Below are 21,688 nucleotides of genomic sequence, written 5' to 3'. Positions count from 1 at the left end.
GTTGGTAGTAGATACGTTGGCAGTGTAATGAGTGGAGGGTTGGTAGTAGATACGTTGGCAGTGTAATGAGTGGAGGGTTGGTAGTAGATACGTTGGCAGTGTAATGAGGAGGGTGGAGGGTTGGTAGTTGGTAGTTATACGTTGGCAGTGTAATGAGTGGAGGGTTGGTAGTAGATACGTTGTAATGAGTGGAGGGTTGGTAGTAGATACAGTGTAATGAGTGGAGGGTTGGTAGTAGATACGTTGGCAGTGTAATGAGTGGAGGGTTGGTAGTTAATGTAATGAGTGGAGGGTTGGTAGTAGATACGTTGGCAGTGTAATGAGTGGAGGGTTGGTAGTTAAATGACGTTGGCAGTGTAATGAGTGGAGGGTTGGTAGTAGATACGTTGGCAGTGTAATGAGTGGAGGGTTGGTAGTTAGATACGTTGGCAGTGTAATGAGTGGAGGGTTGGGCAGTGTAATGTGGAGGGTTGGTAGTACGTTGGCAGTGTAATGAGTGGAGGGTTGGTAGTAGATACGTTGGCAGTGTAATGAGTGGAGGGTTGGTAGTAGATACGTTGGCAGTGTAATGAGTGGAGGGTTGGTAGTAGATACGTTGGCAGTGTAATGAGTGGAGGGTTGGTAGTAGATACGTTGGCAGTGTAATGAGTGGAGGGTTGGTAGTAGATACGTTGGCAGTGTAATGAGTGGAGGGTTGGTAGTAGATACGTTGGCAGTGTAATGAGTGGAGGGTTGGTAGTTAGTGTATACGTTGGCAGTGTAATGAGTGGAGGGTTGGTAGTAGATACGTTGGCAGTGTAATGAGTGGAGGGTTGGTAGTAGATACGTTGGCAGTGTAATGAGTGGAGGGTTGGTAGTAGATACGTTGGCAGTGTAATGAGTGGAGGGTTGGTAGTTAATACGTTGGCAGTGTAATGAGTGGAGGGTTGGTAGTTAATACGTTGGCAGTGTAATGAGTGGAGGGTTGGTAGTAGATACGTTGGCAGTGTAATGAGTGGAGGGTTGTAGTAGATACGTTGGCAGTGTAATGAGTGGAGGGTTGGTAGTAGATACGTTGGCAGTAATGTAAGTGATACGTTGGAGTGTAATGAGTGGAGGGTGGTAGTAGATACGTTGGCAGTGTAATGAGTGGAGGGTTGGTAGTTATACAGTGTAATGAGTGGAGGGTTGGTAGTAGATAAGTGTAATGAGTGGAGGGTTGGTAGTAGATACGTTGGCAGTGTAATGAGTGGAGGGTTGGTAGTAGATACGTTGGCAGTGTAATGAGTGGAGGGTTGGTAGTTAATACGTTGGCAGTGTAATGAGTGGAGGGTTGGTAGTTAATACGTTGGCAGTGTAATGAGTGGAGTGGAGGGTTGGTAGTAGATACGTTGGCAGTGTAATGAGTGGAGGGTTGGTAGTAGATAGTGTAATGAGTGGAGGGTTGGTAGTAGATACGTTGGCAGTGTAATGAGTGGAGGGTTGGTAGTAGATACAGTGTAATGAGTGGAGGGTTGGTAGTAGATACAGTGTAATGAGTGGAGGGTTGTAGATACGTTGGCAGTGTAATGAGTGGAGGGTTGGTAGTAGATACGTGGCAGTGTAATGAGTGGAGGGTTGGTAGTAGATACGTTGGCAGTGTAATGAGTGGAGGGTTGGTAGTAGATACGTTGGCAGTGTAATGAGTGGAGGGTTGGTAGTAGATACGTTGGCAGTGTAATGAGTGGAGGGTTGGTAGTAGATACGTTGGCAGTGTAATGAGTGGAGGGTTGGTAGTAGATACGTTGGCAGTGTAATGAGTGGAGGGTTGGTAGTAGATACGTTGGCAGTGTAATGAGTGGAGGGTTGGTAGTAGATACGTTGGCAGTGTAATGAGTGGAGGGTTGGTAGTAGATAGTGTAATGAGTGGAGGGTTGGTAGTAGATACGTTGGCAGTGTAATGAGTGGAGGGTTGGTAGTTAATACGTTGGCAGTGTAATGAGTGGAGGGTTGGTAGTAGATACGTTGGCAGTGTAATGAGTGGAGGGTTGGTAGTAGATACGTTGGCAGTGTAATGAGTGGAGGGTTGGTAGTTAATACGTTGGCAGTGTAATGAGTGGAGGGTTGGTAGTTAATACGTTGGCAGTGTAATGAGTGGAGGGTTGGTAGTTAATACGTTGGCAGTGTAATGAGTGGAGGGTTGGTAGTAGATACGTTGGCAGTGTAATGAGTGGAGGGTTGGTAGTTGGCACGTTGGCAGTGGAGGGTAATGAGTGGAGGGTTGGTAGTTAATACGTTGGCAGTGTAATGAGTGGAGGGTTGGTAGTGGAGATACGTTGGCAGTGTAATGAGTGGAGGGTTGGTAGTAGATACGTTGGCAGTGTAATGAGTGGAGGGTTGGTAGTAGATACGTTGGCAGTGTAATGAGTGGAGGGTTGGTAGTAGATACGTTGGCAGTGTAATGAGTGGAGGGTTGGTAGTTACGTTGGCAGTGTAATGAGTGGAGGGTTGGTAGTAATACGTTGGCAGTGTAATGAGTGGAGGGTTGGTAGTTAATGAGTGGAGGGTTGGTAGTTATGCGTTGGCAGTGTAATGAGTGGAGGGTTGGTAGTAGATACGTTGGCAGTGTAATGAGTAGGGTTGGTAGTTTGGTAGTAGATACGTTGGCAGTGTAATGAGTGGAGGGTTGGTAGTAGATACGTTGGCAGTGTAATGAGTGGAGGGTTGGTAGTAGATACGTTGGCAGTGTAATGAGTGGAGGGTTGGTAGTAGATAGAGTGTAATGAGTGGAGGGTTGGTAGTTAATACGTTGGCAGTGTAATTGAGTGGAGGGTGGAGGGTTGGTAGTAGATACGTTGGCAGTGTAATGAGTGGAGGGTTGGTAGTAGATACGTTGGCAGTGTAATGAGTGGAGGGTTGGTAGTAGTGTAATGAGTGGAGGGTTGGTAGTAGATACGTTGGCAGTGTAATGAGTGGAGGGTTGGTAGTAGATACGTTGGCAGTGTAATGAGTGGAGGGTTGGTAGTTACGTTGGCAGTGTAATGAGTGGAGGGTTGGTAGTAGATACGTTGGCAGTGTAATGAGTGGAGGGTTGGTAGTAGATACGTTGGCAGTGTAATGAGTGGAGGGTTGGTAGTTACGTTGGCAGTGTAATGAGTGGAGGGTTGGTAGTAGATACGTTGGCAGTGTAATGAGTGGAGGGTTGGTAGTAGATACGTTGGCAGTGTAATGAGTGGAGGGGTTGGTAGTGTAATGAGTGGAGGGTTGGTAGTAGATACGTTGGCAGTGTAAGTGAGTGGAGGGTTGGTAGTAGATACGTTGGTTGGTAGTAGATACGTTGGCAGTGTAATGAGTGGAGGGTGGAGGTTGGCAGTTGGTGGAGGGTTGGTAGTAGATACGTTGGCAGTGTAATGAGTGGAGGGTTGGTAGTAGAATGAGTGGAGGGTTGGTAGTTAGATACGTTGGCAGTGTAATGAGTGGAGGGTTGGTAGTAGATACGTTGGCAGTGTAATGAGTGGAGGGTTGGTAGTTAGATACGTTGGCAGTGTAATGAGTGGAGGGTTGGTAGTAGATACGTTGGCAGTGTAATGAGTGGAGGGTGGTAGAGGTGTAATGAGTGGAGGGTTGGTAGTAGATACGTTGGCAGTGTAATGAGTGGAGGGTTGGTAGTTAATACGTTGTAATGCAGTTGTAATGAGTGGAGGGTTGGTAGTTAGATACGTTGGCAGTGTAATGAGTGGAGGGTTGGTAGTAGATACGTTGGCAGTGTAATGAGTGGAGGGTTGGTAGTGTAATGATGGAGGTTGGTAGTAGCAGTGTAATGAGTGGAGGGTTGGTAGTTAATACGTTGGCAGTGTAATGAGTGGAGGGTTGGTAGTTAGATAGTTGGCAGTGTAATGAGTGGAGGGTTGGTAGTTAGATACGTTGGCAGTGTAATGAGTGGAGGGTATAGTGTAGTAGATACGTTGGCAGTGTAATGAGTGGAGGGTTGGTAGTTAATACGTTGGCAGTGTAATGAGTGGAGGGTTGGTAATGTAGATACGTTGGCAGTGTAATGAGTGGAGGTAATGAGTTGGTAGTAGATACGTTGGCAGTGTAATGAGTGGAGGGTTGGTAGTTGATACGTTGGCAGTGTAATGAGTGGAGGGTTGGTAGTTAATACGTTGGCAGTGTAATGAGTGGAGGGTTGGTAGTAGATACGTTGGCAGTGTAATGAGTGGAGGGTTGGTAGTAGATACGTTGGCAGTGTAATGAGTGGAGGGTTGGTAGTAGATACGTTGGCAGTGTAATGAGTGGAGGGTTGGTAGTAGATACGTTGGCAGTGTAATGAGTGGAGGGTTGGTAGTAGATACGTTGGCAGTGTAATGAGTGGAGGGTTGGTAGTGGAGGGTTGGTATACGTTGGCAGTGTAATGAGTGGAGGGTTGGTAGTAGATACGTTGGCAGTGTAATGAGTGGAGGGTTGGTAGTAGATACGTTGGCAGTGTAATGAGTGGAGGGTTGTAGTAGATACGTTGGCAGTGTAATGAGTGGAGGGTTGGTAGTAGATACGTTGGCAGTGTAATGGTGGAGGGTTGGTAGTAGATACAGTGTAATGAGTGGAGGAGGTGTTGGTAGTTAGAGGGTTGGTAGTAGATACGTTGGCAGTGTAATGAGTGGAGGGTTGGTAGTAGATACGTTGGCAGTGTAATGAGTGGAGGGTTGGTAGTAGATACGTTGGCAGTGTAATGAGTGGAGGGTTGTAGTGGTTGGCAGTGTAATGAGTGGAGGGTTGGTAGTAGATACGTTGGCAGTGTAATGAGTGGAGGGTTGGTAGTAGATACGTTGGCAGTGTAATGAGTGGAGGGTTGGTAGTAGATGGACGTTGGCAGTGTAATGAGTGGAGGGTTGGTAGTAGATACGTTGGCAGTGTAATGAGTGGAGGGTTGGTAGTAGATACGTTGGCAGTGTAATGAGTGGAGGGTTGGTAGTAGATACGTTGGCAGTGTAATGAGTGGAGGGTTGTAGATACGTTGGCAGTGTAATGAGGGTTGGTAGTAGATACGTTGGCAGTGTAATGAGTGGAGGGTTGGTAGTAGATACGTTGGCAGTGTAATGAGTGGAGGGTTGGTAGTAGATACGTTGGCAGTGTAATGAGTGGAGGGTTGGTAGTAGATACGTTGGCAGTGTAATGAGTGGAGGGTTGGTAGTGGAGGGTTGGTAGTAGATACGTTGGCAGTGTAATGAGTGGAGAGGTAATGAGTGGTAGTAGATACGTTGGCAGTGTAATGAGTGGAGGGTTGGTAGTAGATACGTTGGCAGTGTAATGAGTGGAGGGTTGGTAGTTAATACGTTGGCAGTGTAATGAGTGGAGGGTTGGTAGTAGATACGTTGGCAGTGTAATGAGTGGAGGGTTGGTAGTAGATACGTTGGCAGTGTAATGAGTGGAGGGTTGGTAGTAGATACGTTGGCAGTGTAATGAGTGGAGGGTTGGTAGTTAATACGTTGGCAGTGTAATGAGTGGAGGGTTGGTAGTTAATACGTTGGCAGTGTAATGAGTGGAGGGTTGGTAGTAGATACGTTGGCAGTGTAATGAGTGGAGGGTTGGTAGTAGATACGTTGGCAGTGTAATGAGTGGAGGGTTGGTAGTTAATACGTTGGCAGTGTAATGAGTGGAGGGTTGGTAGTAGATACGTTGGCAGTGAGTGGAGGGTTGGTAGTTAGATACGTTGGCAGTGTAATGAGTGGAGGGTTGGTAGTAGATACGTTGGCAGTGTAATGAGTGGAGGGTTGGTAGTAGATACGTTGGCAGTGTAATGAGTGGAGGGTTGGTAGTTAGATACGTTGGCAGTGTAATGAGTGGAGGGTTGGTAGTTGGTAGATACGTTGGCAGTGTAATGAGTGGAGGGTTGGTAGTAGATACGTTGGCAGTGTAATGAGTGGAGGGTTGGTAGTAGATACGTTGGCAGTGTAATGAGTGGAGGGTTGGTAGTAGATACGTTGGCAGTGTAATGAGTGGAGGGTAGAACATTTAGAGAATGCTTACTGGAAGATGTTCTGAATGTTCCTTTCAAGTGTGCGTGGTTGGTTGTCTAAATTAGTGCCTCCGTGAGATAGAGAAAGAGAGAGGGCGAGAGAGAGTGAGTGAGAAAGAGAGGGCGAAATTAGAGAGAGTGAGTGAGAAAGAGAGAGGGCGAGAGAGTGAGTGAGAAAGAGAGGGCGAGAGAGAGAAACTGGTTTGGATTCAAGCAGCTTGGAATCAATTCAAGTTTTGTCACTTAATTAAGAATCATGGCAGCACCGTATTTGTCTCCAGCTTCACTGAATAGAAGCTATTTACAGTAGCAATCATTGGATTTGTTTATAGTGAATATAAAGATAGTCAAGAAAAGACTATAGTTACAATTGAGTGACTATCAATCTCCTAATTCATGTGAATAGGGTGTAGTTGAAACAAACCCTTGATTATTTAGGATATTAAGAAAAGGAATGACTGTGGGTTGTTGGTATGAATTCGTCCCAGTCTCAACCCCTCAAGACCTGTTGCAGCTTGTGATTTTCTCTGGGTCTGTACTTTCCCAGGTTAATAATTAAGATGTGAAATAACTTGCAAAGTCAACCATTCACATGTCAATTTCTGTGATATCAGTTAATCAGCAAATACAATATCAGAAGAGAAAGTTGTCTCACACATGTTGTATCCCAGAAAGCTACACCAGCCAACCATCTACACAGGATATGCCAGACCAGATCCATGGCATCTTTCACACAAGTTATTATGGTTCAGTTCTTAACCATCTACAGGATATGCCATACCAGATCCATGAAATCTTTCACACAAGTTATTATGGTTCAGTTCTTAACCATCTACAGGATATGCCATACCAGATCCATGAAATCTTTCACACAAGTTATTATGGTTCAGTTCTTAACCATCTACAGGATATGCCAGACCAGATCCATGAAATCTTTCACACAAGTTATTATGGTTCAGTTCTTAACCATCTACAGGATATGCCATACCAGATCCATGAAATCTTTCATACAAGTTATTATGGTTCAGTTCTTAACCATCTACAGGATATGCCAGACCAGATCCATGAAATCTTTCAAATCTACAGGATATGTCCATAAATTATGGTTCAGTTCTTAACCATCTACAGGATATGCCAGACCAGATCCATGGCATCTTTCACACAAGTTATTATGGTTCAGTTGTTAAACATCTACGGCTGCTTTCATACAATTACAATATGCTGTTAGGACTACTGCAGCTATGTAAAGTGATGAAAAAAGAGGAGATGTAGAGAGAGAGAGAGAGAGAGAGCAGTGAGGACTGTTATGATTCAAGTGTCTTGATTCAAATGTAACTTGTTTATATTAGACATGATTGCACAGTGGAAAGATGGAAGAGCAACAGGAGGATGGTAGATACACACTGTCCATGAGGTCATGTCAATCCAACTGTGTATAAACCAACATTCAACAAGTAGACACATTCTCACACCATGAATTACTTACACATCGAATGAAGAGGGAATAGCAAAGGGGAAAGAAAAAACATGAAATATCATTCTCATTTTCCATTTCTGCAATCAATGGTTATGAATCTGGAACTGCCATTTTTGGCATGGCTGTAATTGGTTTTGGCCCATGTTGGGCCCAGTGGTTCATGGGAGGAACACAGATGGAGCGTTTCCTAAACCCCTGAGAAGTACAAATCTCCCATTCAGGTCTTAGACTCTCCTGCATCTGATTATAACTTACAACAGACGCCCGGATAATGTCCGCTCCCAACATGATGTTGAATCCAGTCCTGTTGTTGATGTAATTAAACCCTTATACTTAGGGACAGATCAACATTTACTGAGATGTGGTCCAACTCAAGGTGTCATAAAAAATGCACCCCCCCCCCCCCCCCACAATACAAATATTTTCACATGTCCCACCCCTTGTTCTGTCAAATAAATTGAATAACCTCCCCCCCTCATATAATTAACTCAAAATAATGTTTACAACACAAATGACTAACTGTAGCGACCCTGTATTTATAGACATGGATATGGACTTTGCCACTTCAGCATGCTTTGGTGGCATAGTCGATGACACACAGGGCTAGGGGCCAGAAGGTTTCAGGTTCGCCAACCACCACAGAGGAGCTCACTCTCCCTGCCTGTTTCATTACTTCACGATCAGAGCCGGCTGCAGAAAATGACCAGCTAGTGGGAAATCCTATTCTCAACATTTAATGCCATATTTATATTTATTTACAATAAATGTAACACATTTTCAGGTTTCTGTACCAATGCACAACACAACCAATAAACAAAGCATACCAATTTCAGGCACTTCAATGTCATGGTTTGCATTTTTAAACCCCAAGTAAAATAGACTATGTCAATCTCTACAAATACATCCCTCCATCCCTCCCAAGGCAAAAGGTGAGAACCAAATACAGACACAGGAGGCGGATGGTTGGAGTCTTACAATGTTAATTAATCCAAAGGGGTAGGCAAGAGAATTGTCATGGACAGGCAGAAATGTCAAAACCAGATCAGAGTCCAGGTGGTACAGAGTGGCAGACAGGCTCGTGGTCAAGGCAGGCAGAATGGTCAGACAGGCAGAATGGTCAAGGCAGGCAGAATGGTCAGACAGGCAGAATGGTCAGACAAGCAGGTACAAAGTCCAGAAACAGGCAAAGGTCGAAACCGGGAGGACTAGAAAAAGGAGAATGCAAAAAGCAGGAGAATGGGGAAAACCACTGGTTGACTTGGAAACATACAAGGCATAGAGAGACAGGAAACACAGGGATAAATACACTGGGGAAAATAAGCGACACCTGGAGGGGGTGGAGACAATCCCAAGGACATGCTTGTAGGCTTACCCAGTATCGAAGGCTTTGCTTGAAAATCTCAGAATGTCAACTTTTTTGTGTTTTGTAACAGATATCTCTTTCCATTAATTAAACTCACCGCTGCACAGTTTGGATTTGATTGATTTACTGATTGATAGATTTTATTTGTCAGACTGTTAAAAGTGACCTGGATTTCACAATAAAATAAGGGACTTATTTCCATTGTGATCCCTATTTTTTACATAAATACATATACAATTACATAGATACAGACACATTACAAAGGTAGAGACAAAAAAAATACTCAACCTCCAGAGAAGTACGAGGATGAGTACATTTCTTACGAGCTTGTTTAGTTGGTAACTTATTAATTTCGATGTTTGGGGCTGCTGGTAAAGCGTAAAGTGCATGCACAATCAAGGTGGCACTGGACTAGTGCACTTCTTTTGAGTGTCTATAGCTAGCCTTCCATCCAATTGGCAACAGACTTTCATGCGAATAATCTAAAATCTTCATAAAAAATAAGGAAAAATTGGCACCAGACAATTTTTAAAGATTAAAAGATTTTAATACGGAAATCCATATGCATTCAGATCCGACCTGCCACAGCCAGCGAAATCAATAAACGAGGGATGTTGGCCAAATATCCCACAACTATGTGTCCTTAAAAACAACTATAACAAATGACAAAAACACTATTCCTTGTGTAGCATATGCAAAGCTTTCTTAGATTTTTTAATTGGTTTTTAGGCTACTTTCCTAAAATTAGAATTTTCCACCTCACGTTTCAGCTCTCAGAGATTTGAGGAAATGTATCAGGGTATTGCACGAGCAGGACTATAGTTAGGCTTCCACTGTATGATATGAATATTTTAATAAATAATTTTACACACAATTGGGTTGAAGTCAGGTGGTTGTGGAGGCCAGGTAATCTGATGCAGCACTCCATCACTCTCCTTCTTGGTCAAGTAGCTCTTATACAGCTTGGAGGTGTATTTTGGGTCATTGTCTTGTTGAAACACAAATGATAGTACCACTAAACGCAAACCAGATGGGATGGCTTATCACTGCAGAATGCTGTGGTAGCCATGCTGGTTAAATGTGCCTTGAATGCTAAATAAATCAAAGACAGTGTCACCAGAAAAGCACCCCCACACCATCACACCTCCTCCTCCAAGCTTCACAGTGGGAACCACACATCCGGATATCATCCGTTCACCGACTCTGCATCTCACAAAGACACACAGCAGTTGGAACCAAAACTCATCATACCAAAGGATAGATTTCCACCAGTCTAATGTGCATTGCTCGTGTTTCTTGGCCCAAGCAAGTCTCTTCTTATTATTGGTGTCCTTTAGTTGTGGTTTCTTTGCTGAAATTCAACCATGTAGGCCTGATTCACGCAGTCTCCTCTGAACAGTTGATATTAAGATGTGTCTGTTACTTGAACTCTGTGAAACATTTATTTGGGCTGCAATCTGAGGTGCAGTTAACTTTAATGAACTTATCCTCTGCAGCAGAGGTAACTCTGGGTCTTAATTTCCTGTGGCTGTCCTCATAAGTCAGTTTCATCATAGCGCTTGATGGTTTTTGTGACTGCACTTGAAGAAAAGTTCTTGACATTTTCCAGGTTGACTGACCTTCATGTCAGTAATGATGAAGACGACTTCAGTAATGATGACTGTCATTTCTCTTTGCTTATTTGAGCTGTTCTTGCCATAATATGGACTTGGTCTCTTACCAAATAGGGCTATCTTCTGTATTCCCCCCTACCTTGTCACAACACAACTGATTGGCTCAAACACATTAAGAAGGAAATAAATTCCACAAATTAACTTTTAACAAGACACACCTGTTAACTTCTTGCGTCGAGCCATCCCGGATCCGGTATCGTGACTACAGCCTCAAGCTAATTACCATAACGCAACGTTAACTATTCATGAAAATCGCAAATGAAATGAAATTAATCTATTTGCTCTCAAGCTTAGCCTTTTGTTAACAACACTGTCATCTCAGATTTTCAAAATATGCTTCTCAACCATTGCAAAACAAGCATTTGTGTAACAGTATTGATTGCTAGCATAGCATTTAGCGTAGCATTTAGCGTTAGCATTCAGCATGCAACATTTTCACAAAAAACAGAAAAGGATTCAAATAAAATCATTTACCTTTGAAGAACTTCAGATGCTTTCAATGAGGAGACTCTCAGTTAGATAGCAAATGTTCCGTTTTTACAAAAAATATTATTTGTGTTGACAAATCGGTCCGTTTTCTGCGTCGCGTTTAGCTACGAAAAAAACCTGTATCCAGAATTGTGTAAATCTATCCGCAAACTCATTAGCATAACACAATGTTAACTATTCATGAAAATCGCAAATGAAATGAAATTAATCTATTTGCTCTCAAGCTCATCCTTTTGTTAACAACACTGTCATCTCAGATTTTCAAAATATGCTTTTGAACCATAGCTAAACAAGCATTTGTGTAACAGTATTGATAGCCTAGCATAGGATTTATGCCTGGCTTTCAGCATGCAACATTTTCACAAAAAAACAGAAAAGGATTCAAATAAAATCATTTACCTTTGAAGAACTTCAGATGTTTTCAATGAGGAGACTCTCAGTTAGATAGCAAATGTTCCGTTTTTACACAAAATATTATTTGTGTTGACAAATCGGTCCGCTTTCTGCGTCGCGTTTAGCTACGAAAAAACCTGTATCCAGGATTGTGTAAATCTATCCGCAAACTCATTAGCATAACACAATGTTAACTATTCATGAAAATCGCAAATGAAATTAAGTTAATCTATTTGCTCTCAAGCTCATCCTTTTGTTAACAACACTGTCATCTCAGATTTTCAAAATATGCTTTTGAACCATAGCTAAACAAGCATTTGTGTAACAGTATTGATAGCCTAGCATAGGATTTATGCCTGGCTTTCAGCATGCAACATTTTCACAAAAAAACAGAAAAGGATTCAAATAAAATCATTTACCTTTGAAGAACTTCAGATGTTTTCAATGAGGAGACTCTCAGTTAGATAGCAAATGTTCCGTTTTTACACAAAATATTATTTGTGTTGACAAATCGGTCCGCTTTCTGCGTCGCGTTTAGCTACGAAAAAACCTGTATCCAGGATTGTGTAAATCTATCCGCAAACTCATTAGCATAACACAATGTTAACTATTCATGAAAATCGCAAATGAAATGAAGTTAATCTATTTGCTCTCAAGCTCATCCTTTTGTTAACAACACTGTCATCTCAGATTTTCAAAATATGCTTTTGAACCATAGCTAAACAAGCATTTGTGTAACAGTATTGATAGCCTAGCATAGGATTTATGCCTGGCTTTCAGCATGCAACATTTTCACAAAAAACAGAAAAGGATTCAAATAAAATCATTTACCTTTGAAGAACTTCAGATGCTTTCAATGAGGAGACTCTCAGTTAGATAGCAAATGTTCCGTTTTTACAAAAAATATTATTTGTGTTGACAAGGCAGACACCTTGGAGAAACGACACAAAGGGCAGGCTCATTCCTGGCGCATTGACAGCCATATAAGGAGACATTGGAACATAGCGCCTTCAGAATCTGGGGCATTTCCTGTATGAAACTTCATCTTGGTTTCGCCTGTAGCATTAGTTCTGGGGCACTCACAGATAATATCTTTGCAGTTTTGGAAACGTCAGAGTTTTGCCTTTCCAAGGCTATCAATTCCATGCATAGTCGCGCATCTTGTTGTGACAAAATATTGCGCTTAAAACGGGCACGTCTTTTTATCCAATAATAACATAGCGCCCCCAGGTTGAAGAGGTTAATTGAAATGCATTCCAGGTGACTACCCCATGAAGCTGGTTGAGAGAATGCTAAGAGTGTGCAAAGCTGTCATCAAGGCAAAGGGTGGCTACTTTGAAGAATCTGAAATAGAAAATATGTTTAATTTGTTTAAAACATTTTTGGTTACTAGATGATTCCATATGTGTTGTTTCATAGTTTTGATGTCTTCACTATTATTCTACAACGTAGAAAATGTGCCCAAACTTTTGACTCGTTCAGTATATATAGAAAGAATCTCACTTTTCAGACGGGCAGTACATTCTAGTCTGAAAATGTCCGTACGTAGACGGAGAGTCAGACGTGTTACTTTATAAACCAGAAGCCAGAGGGTGGGTGGGTGAGAGAAAATACAGTTAAAAAAGCAGGTTGCGAAAAATGAAGAAGAAATGTCTCTCCTTGGGTGGGTTATGGTCTGATTACCCAGAGTGAAATAACTGTTGTCTATGTGTTGCTAGGCAGAGCAGTCTTGTACATGTTTTAGATATAAGCTGACACTGTGGAAACTGTCAGTTGGATTGTAGTTCTAAGGTACATCGGCCCTTTATAAACGGAGTATACGAAACATTAAAAACACCTTCCAAATATTGAATTGTCCCATTTTTCCTCAGAACAGCCTCAATTCATCAGGTCATGACTCTACAAGATGCCGAAAGCATTCCACAGGGATGCTGGCCCATGTTTACTCCAATGCTTCCCACAGTTGTGTCAAGTTGGCTGGATGTCCTTTGGGTGGTGGACCATTCTTGATTCACACGTATGAAAAACTCAGCAGCGTTGCAGTTCTTGACACAAACCAATGTGCCTGGGACCTATTACCGTACCCCATTCAAAGGAACTTATGTAAATATTTTGTGTTGTCCATTCACCCTCTGATTTAACAAGTGACATCAATAAGGGATCATAGATTTTACCTGGATACACCTGGTCAGTAATGGAAAGAGGTGTTCATAATGTTCTGTACACTCAGTGTGTCTTTGTAATGTGTGTTTTTGTAAGCCTGTGATGTTTCAATTTCCTTTTGGGGATCAGAGTTTTTATTGCTTTAGTGAAATTTTCACAAGAATGTGGTACATATTCACAACTCTTAGTACAAAACTCTAGCAGATCATCAAAAAGGCAGATGTTTCGTCTGCTAAATGACTTAAATGTAAAATGTAATGTAAAACTCTAAGCACATTTTCAATTGACTAAATACCCGAATGAAAAAGCATGAGCACGTGCATACCCAGATAAAATTATTTTTGTAGAGGTGCTGACTAACAGCGAATAAACTAAAAAAATAAAGTGAGTCTCACATTCTATAAATAAACTCCCAGTAATTGACCCTGAAGTATGCACAGTGATACTGAAACGTTGGTGGGAAAATCACCAACGTTTCAGCATCACTGTGCATTCTTCAGGGTCAATTAACTAAATACAACACAAAAAAATCAAACAGTCACTTTTTAAACAAACTTAATCAGTCTTTCATCTAGAAAAAAACTCACCAAAAAAAAGAAACATCCTCTCACTGTAAACTGTGTTAATTTTCAGCAAACTTAACATGTGTAAGTATTTGTATGAACATAACAAGATTCAACAACTGAGACTGAACAAGTTCCACAGACATGTGACTAGCAGAAATGGACTAAAGTGTCCCTGAACAAAGGGGGGAGGTCAAAAGTAACAGTCACTATCTGGTGTAGCCAACAGCTGCATTAACCTGTTGCGATGAGCAATCCCGTATCCGGGAGCGTAATTATAGCCTCAAGCTCATTACCATAACGCAACGTTAACTATTCATGAAAATCGCAAATGAAATGAAATAAATATATTGGCTCACAAGCTTAGCCTTTTGTTAACAACACTGTCATCTCAGATTTTCAAAAAATGCATTTCAACCATAGCTACACAAGCATTTGTGTAAGAGTATTGATAGCTAGCATAGCATTAAGCCTAGCATTCAGCAGGCAACATTTTCACAAAAACAAGAAAAGCATTCAAATAAAATCATTTACCTTTGAAGAACTTCGGATGTTTTCAATGAGGAGACTCTCAGTTAGATAGCAAATGTTCAGTTTTTCCAAAAAGATTATTTGTGTAGGAGAAATCGTTCCGTTTTGTTCATCACGTTTGGCTAAGAAAAAACCCTGAAAATTCAGTCATTACAACGCAAACTTTTTTCCAAATTAACTCCATAATAACGACAGAAACATGGCAAACGTTGTTTAGAATCAAACCTCAAGGTGTTTTTCACATATCTATTCGATGATAAGTCACTCGTTGCAGTTTGGTTTCTCCTCTGTTCAAAATGGAAAAATGCACGCACCTGGAGATTACGCAATAGTTTTGACGGAGGACACCGAGCGGACACCTGGTAAATGTAGTCTCTTATGGTCAATTTTCCAATGATATGCCTACAAATACGTCACAATGCTGCAAACACCTTGGGGAAACGACAGAAAGTGTAGGCTCATTCTTTGCGCATTCACAGCCATATAAGGAGACATTGGAACACAGCGCCTCCAAAATCTGGCTCACTTCCTGTATGAAATTTCATCTTGGTTTAGCCTGTAGCATTAGTTCTGTGGCACTCACAGACAATATCTTTGCAGTTTTGGAAAAGTGTTTTCTTTCCAAAGCTGTCAATTATATGCATAGTCGAGCATCTTTTCGTGACAAAATATCTTGTTTAAAACGGGAATGTTTTTCATCCAAAAATGAAATACTGCCCCCAGAGGTTCAAGAGGTTAACTACTGCAGTACATCTCCCTCATGGACTGCACCACATTTGACAGTTCTTGCTGTGAGATGTTACCCCACTCTTCCACCAAGGCACCTGCAACTTCCCAGACATTTATGGGGGAAATGGCCCTAGCCCTCACCCTCCGATCCAACAGGTCCCAGACGTACTCAATGGGATTGAGATCCGGGCTCTTCGCTGGCTATAGCTGAACGCTGACATTCATGTCTTGCAGGAAATCACGCAAAGAACGAGCAGTATGACTGGTGGCATTGTCATGCTGGAGGGTCATGTCATGATGAGCCTGCAGGATGGGTACAACATGAGGGAGGAGGATGTCTTCCCTGTAACAAACAGCGTTGAGATTGCCTGCAATGACAACAAGCTCAGTCCGATGATGCTGTGACACACCGCCCCAGACCCTCCACCTCCAAATCGATCCCGCTCCAGAGTACAGGCCTCGGCGTAACACTCATTCCTTCGACGATAAATGCAAATCCGATCATCACCCCTGGTGAGACAAAACCGCGAGTCGTCAGTGAAGAGCACATTTTGCAAGTCCTGTCTGGTCCAGCGACAGTGGGTTTGTGCCCATATGTTTGTGCCAACGTTGTTGCCGATGATGTCTGGTGAGGACCTGCCTTACAACAGACCTACAAGCCCCTAGGCCAGCCTCTCTCAGCCTATTGCGGGCAGTCTGAGCACTGATGAAGAGATTGTGTGTTCCTAGTATAACTCGGGCAGCTGTTGTTGCCGTCCTGTACCTGTCCCGCAGGTGTGATGTTCGTATGTACCGATCCTGTGAAGGTGTTGCTACATGAGGTCTGCCACTGCGAGGACGATCAGCTGTCTGTCTTCTCTCCCTGTAGCGCTGTCTCTGTAGACGTCTCACAGTACGAACATTGCAATTTATTGCCCTGGCCACATATGCAGCATGAATAATGTATGTTCACACAGATGAGCAGGGACCCTGGGCTTCTTTATTTTGGTGTTTTTCAGAGTCAGTAGAAAGGCCTCTTTAGTGTCCTAAGTTTTCATAACTGTGACCTTAATTGCCTACTGTCTGTAAGCTGTTAAAGGGTCTGTTGTAGCTCAGTTGTTAGAGAATGATGCTTGAAAACCAGGATAGTGGGTTTGATTTCTGGGACCACCCCTATGTAAAATGTATGCATGCATGACTGTAAGGGGCATTGGATATATTATATTATAAAGGAATAGTTTCCTTAGCGTGTAAGCAGTCTATGGACCAAGTCAGTAAGACAGCAATCTGCTTTGGTTTTCTTTGAACCAGACCTCTCCAACTGTGACACCATCTAAAGCCTGGTGTATGACCTCACCACTAACTACCACAGCCATTTTTCTACTGACACACCCACATATCTTGTAACTCTTACACATCTACAGTAAACACACACATACACAAACTTTGGCCACAAAGGTGTTTACATCCCTGTTAGGGAGCATTTCTCCTTTCAAAGATAATATGACAACCTGATAACCTGACATGTGTGGCATATCAAGAAGCTGATTCAACAGCATGATCATTACACAGGTGCACTTTGTGCTGGGGACAATAAAAGGCAACTAAAATGTGCAGTTTCGTCACACAACACAATGACACAGATGTCTCAGGTTTTGAGGGAGCATGTAATTGGCATGCTGACTGCAGGAATGTCCACCAGAGCTGTTGCTAGAGAATAAAATGTTCAACGTCGGGTTGTCATTTTAGATCATTTGGTAGTACGTCTAGCCGGCATCACATCCGCAGACCACGTGCAACCACACCAGCCCAGGACCTCCACATCCAGTGTTCTTCACCTGGGGGATTGTCTGAGACCAGCCACCCTGACAGCTGATGAAACTGAGGAGTATTTCTGTCTGTAATAAAGCCCTTTTGCAGGGAAAACCTCATTCTGATTGGCTGGGCCTGGCTCCCCAGTGGGTGGGCCTATGCCCTCCCATGGCTGCTCCCCTGCCCAATTCATTAGGTCCTAATGAATTTACATGAATTGGCTGATTTCCTTATATGAACTGTAACTCAGTAAAAAAAATACATATGTTTCATGTTGCGTTTATATTTTTGTTCAGTATACATAAAAAAGGAAATAAAACTGAGAACTTTGCCTTGGTAACCAAAAATACAGCCCATTTTCCTCCCAGCAGTTACTCAAAAACACCACCACAGTGATATGTGTCCAGGCCAGCCGTCATGTTTTATCGTAAAAGAGGCCAGGGAACTGCCTTGCGCGGTTCAGCAAGAGAACAAGTGTGTGTGAGATCTAGCGCAGTATGTAAACCGTGTTTGGACTTTCTTTATGGGAACATCTGCGGCGGCTGCCCTATTAATTCCCAGTGTTGAGAAAACAGGAACAAAAAGTTACATTTTTGTATGGCAGTGTACCATGGCGGACAGGCCTGGCCTAATTTAGGGTGCTGCACTGCGCTGCTTCTTGTAGAGAAAGAAGTAGTGTATAGAGGATACTAGACACTGTTACACTGTGTTTAGAAGGCTGATCTGCATAGCAACAGATTAGACTACACTACAATATGTTGAATTGAAATAAATTCAATGGAATGGAATGGATAGCAACACATTTTCAAGGTACAATGCAGCGTTTTGCAGTGTTTATCTCAACATCAAATAATTGTCATTGTTTTCAATTAAAATGGACAAAAATAAGCAAAAATAGCTTTTTTGCTAAATGCAATTTCTCCAGCAAGAATTTTTCTAGGAAGGTCTGCTCTGAGAGGTTGGCCTAATTGGAGGAGCCTAATGGGAAACTAGCTGTTATTGGCAGAGAGGTGGGAATATATATATATACATATATATATATTCTGTTATTGGTCTATTAACTTGTCACCACCCAGCCAAACAAGCCAAACAAGCTGAAATTGCAGGTGATCTTTCCAAACAGCTCTAACACTACTAGCGCATTATCATAATTTTCACAATTTCATAGTATTTTTCCAACCTCATAGTGTGGAAATATATCAAACTGAGCATACAAAACATCAGGAACAATATTGAGTTGCAGCCCCTTTTGTGGGGAGGCACATCAGGCTCGTCAGGCTCTCATGCCTCAGCCAGATCGCCAGGCTCCCCTGCCTCCGCCGGCTTGTCAGGCTCTCATGCCTCAGCCAGATCGCCAGGCTCCCCTTCCTCCGCCGACTCGTCAGGCTCTCATGCCTCAGCCAGATCGCCAGGCTCCCCTGCCTCCGCCGGCTCGTCAGGCTCTCATGCCTCAGCCAGATCGCCAGGTTCACCTGCCTCCGCCGGCTCGTCAGGCTCTCATGCCTCAGCCAGATCGCCAGGCTCCCCTGCCTCCGCTGGCTTGTCAGGCTCTCATGCCTCAGCCAGATCGCCAGGCTCACCTCTCATGCCTCAGCCAGATCGCCAGGCTCCCCTGCCTCTGCTGGCTCGTCAGGCTCTCATGCCTCAGCCAGATCGCCAGGCTCCCCTGCCTCCGCCGGCTTGTCAGGCTCTCATGCCTCAGCCAGATCGCCAGGTTCCCCTGCCTCTGCTGGCTCGTCAGGCTCTCATGCCTCAGCCAGATCGCCAGGCTCCCCTGCCTCCGCCGGCTTGGCTCTCCCCTGCCTCCCCTGCCTCCGCCGGCTCGTCAGGCTCTCATGCCTCAGCCAGATCCAGGCTCCCCTGCCAGGTTCCCCTGCCTCCGCCGGCTCGTCAGGCTCTCATGCCTCAGCCAGATCGCCAGGCTCCCCTGCCTCCGCCGGCTTGTCAGGCTCTCATGCCTCAGCCAGATCGCCAGGCTCCCCTGCCTCCGCCGGTTTGTCAGGCTCTCATGCCTCAGCCAGATCGCCAGGTTCCCCTGCCTCTGCTGGCTCGTCAGGCTCTCATGCCTCAGCCAGATCGCCAGGCTCCCCTGCCTCCGCCGGCTTGTCAGGCTCTCATGCCTCAGCCAGATTGTCAAGTTCCCCTGCCTCCGCCGGCTTGTCAGGCTCTCATGCCTCAGCCAGATCGCCAGGTTCCCCTGCCTCCGCCGGCTTGTCAGGCTCTCATGCCTCAGCCAGATTGTCAAGTTCTCCTGCCTCCGCCGGCTCGTCAGGCTCTCATGCCTCAGCCAGATTGTCAAGTTCCCCTGCCTCAAATGGTGTGACAGGTTCTCGCGCTCCAGCTGACGGCAAGTTCCCACGCATCAGCAGGGGTGACCGGTCCGCTCCTGATCCCCGGGATTGTCCCTTTGGTTGGCGTTGTGCGGCTGGAGCCGAACGCTCTTGGTCGCCATGCTCCTGCGTCCCAGCTGGATTGACAGGATTCCCACACCTCAGCAGAGGTGACCGCTCCTGATCCCCGGGATCGTCATTTTGTTGGGGGGATTGTCACGTCTGCTCCCTCTGCTCCCTCTCCGGCCACTAGGTCACCAGGATGCTCGTTATGGTGCACTCCTGTCCCCATCGTTACGGGCACCTGCGGTCATCAGACTTACCTGGACTCCATCACTTCCCTGATTACCTTCCCTATATGTCACTCCCTTTGGGTCCTTCCCTAGGCATTATTCTTTCTGTTCCTGTGTCATGTCTGTGCATTCTTGTTTCTTATTTTGTTTTATGTTGTTTTTTATTAAAACTCACTCCCTGAACTTTCTTCCCGACTCTCAGCACACATCCTTACAGAGAAGACAATCGTATCAAAAGTGAACATTGCATTGTGAAAGGCAGCAAAAAAAAACATCCCTTTTTCAGAACCCTGTCTTTCAAAGATAAATCGTAAAAATCCAAATAACACAGATCTTCATTGTAAAGGGTTTAAACACTGTTTCCCATGCTTGTTCAATGAACCATGAACAATTAATGAACATGCACCTGTGGAACGGTCGTTAGCGTCCCACCTGGCCAAAAGCCAGGGAAAATGCAGAGCGCCAAATTCAAATAAATTACTATAAAAATCTAACTTTCATTAAATCACACATGCAAGATAGCAAATTAAAGCTACACTTGTTGTGAATCCAGCCAACATGTCAGATTTCAAAAGGGCTTTTTGGCGAAAGCAAACAATGCTATTATCTGAGGATAGCGCCATAGTAAACAAAGAGAGAAACCACATTTCAACCCTGCAGGCGCGACACAAAACGCAGAAATAAAAATATAATACCTTTGACGAGCTTATTTTGTTGGCACTCCAATATGTCCCATAAACATCACAAATGGTCCTTTTGTCGATATATATCCAAAAGGTCCATTTATTTGGCCCGTTTGATCCAGAAAAACACTGGTTCCAACTTGCTCAACGTGACTACAAAATATCTCAAAAGTTACCTGTAAACTTTGCCAAAACATTTCAAACTACTTTTGTAATACAACTTTAGGTATTTTTATTGTAAATAATCGATCAAATTGAAGACGGGATGATCTGTGTTCAATACAGGAAGAAAACAAACTGTAGCTAGGTTTCTGGTCACGCGCCTCTATCTAACAGTACACTTCAAGTGACCCTCGTTCAAGATGGCCGTAGTTTTTCATTACACAAAGGAATAACCTCAACCAATTTCTAAAGACTGTTGACATCCAGTGTAAACGATAGGAACTGCAAACAGCTCGCTTAGAAATCTGGATTCCCAATGAAAAAAACATTGAAAAGAGAGTGAACTATAAAATAAATAAAGATTCTGAATGGTTTGTTTTCGGGGTTTCACCTGCTAAATAAGTTCTGTTATACTCACAGACATTATTCAAACAGTTTTAGAAACTTCAGAGTGTTTTCTATCCACATCTACTAGTAATATGCACATCTTATCTTCTGGGGATGAGTAGCAGGCAGTTGAAGTTGGGCATGCATTTAATCCGGACGTGAAAATACTGCCCCGTCACCAAGAAGTTAAGACATTAAGCATATACTTGTGATAACACATCACCAAAAGGAGGTGTTCTCAATGTGTTGTGTTAACCCTCTAGCTGCTGGACGTGCTGTATGGCCGAGGGGCTGGAGTCCTATATGGCCGAGGGGCTGGAGTCCTCTATGGCCGAGGGGCTGGAGTCCTGTATGGCGTAGGGGCTGGAGTCCTATATGGCGTAGGGGCTGGAGTCCTGTATGGTGTAGGGGCTGGAGTCCTGTATGGTGTAGGGGCTGGAGTCCTGTATGGTGTAGGGGCTGGAGTCCCATATGGTGTAGGGGCAGGAGTCCTGTATGGTGTAGGGGCTGGAGTCCTGTATGGCCGAGGGGCTGGAGTCCTGTATGGTGTAGGGGCTGGACTCCTGTATGACATAGGGACTGGAGTCCTATATGGCCGATGGGCTGGGGTCCTGTATGGTGTAGGGGCTGGAGTCCTATATGGCCGAGGGGCTGGAGTCCTATATGTTGTAGGGGCTGGAGTCCTATATA

This window comes from Oncorhynchus gorbuscha, linkage group LG05 (genome assembly GCF_021184085.1).
Source record: "Oncorhynchus gorbuscha isolate QuinsamMale2020 ecotype Even-year linkage group LG05, OgorEven_v1.0, whole genome shotgun sequence".
NCBI lineage: Eukaryota > Metazoa > Chordata > Actinopteri > Salmoniformes > Salmonidae > Oncorhynchus > Oncorhynchus gorbuscha.
Note: the sequence above shows the minus strand (reverse complement) of the source record.